The following is a 556-nucleotide window of genomic DNA, read 5'->3' on the forward strand; positions in this document are numbered from 1 at the left end:
CTCCTCTCAGAACCATAAGTCAGGAAACTGAGGAAGATCCAGCTGCACTGTACAGTACAGTCAACAAAACCGTCTGACTCTTAGAGCAATGTCTGCCAGTCCATCAGTCGTTCCACCACTGTTGGACTGAAATATCTCCACAACCACTGGATGGATTGTCATAACACTTTGTACAGCCAGTCACAGTCTCCAGAGGATAAAAGCTTCTGACTTCAGAGATCCTCGGACTCTAGCGCCACTCGCAGATTGACATTTTTGGCTTTTACTGACATGTCTTGACAACTGTTGTATAAATAGTGCTACAAGAATGCAAGGTACCACAAGGAAGAATCCTAATGACTTTGGGTAGTTCCCGGCTTTCATCTGTCTATCTGAAATATATCAGCTACTTTTATGCTCTGCAATGCAACTAGTGGTTAAAAAGTCTCTTTAACTGACCTTTAACCTCAAATAAAGATTAATGTAGACATGACATTTTATCACTTGTAACTCAGATGGCTAACAGTTTGTAAGCTTATAGTTTTTCCATCCAATTCATGTATAAACTTGCTATTTA

At 40.1% G+C, this 556-nt stretch overlaps 1 protein-coding gene across 1 annotated transcript in view; it reads left to right on the forward strand.

The window, feature by feature from the left end:
• cacna1ab (calcium channel, voltage-dependent, P/Q type, alpha 1A subunit, b) overlaps positions 1–556 on the forward strand; it is a 96,264-nt gene that overhangs the window by 51,669 nt on the left and 44,039 nt on the right. The window lies entirely within an intron of this gene.

The sequence above is a fragment of the Seriola lalandi genome, unplaced genomic scaffold, assembly GCF_002814215.2.
Source record: "Seriola lalandi dorsalis isolate HSWRI2012SDOR001 ecotype SW California unplaced genomic scaffold, Sedor1 jcf7180002054656, whole genome shotgun sequence".
Lineage (NCBI taxonomy): Eukaryota > Metazoa > Chordata > Actinopteri > Carangiformes > Carangidae > Seriola > Seriola lalandi.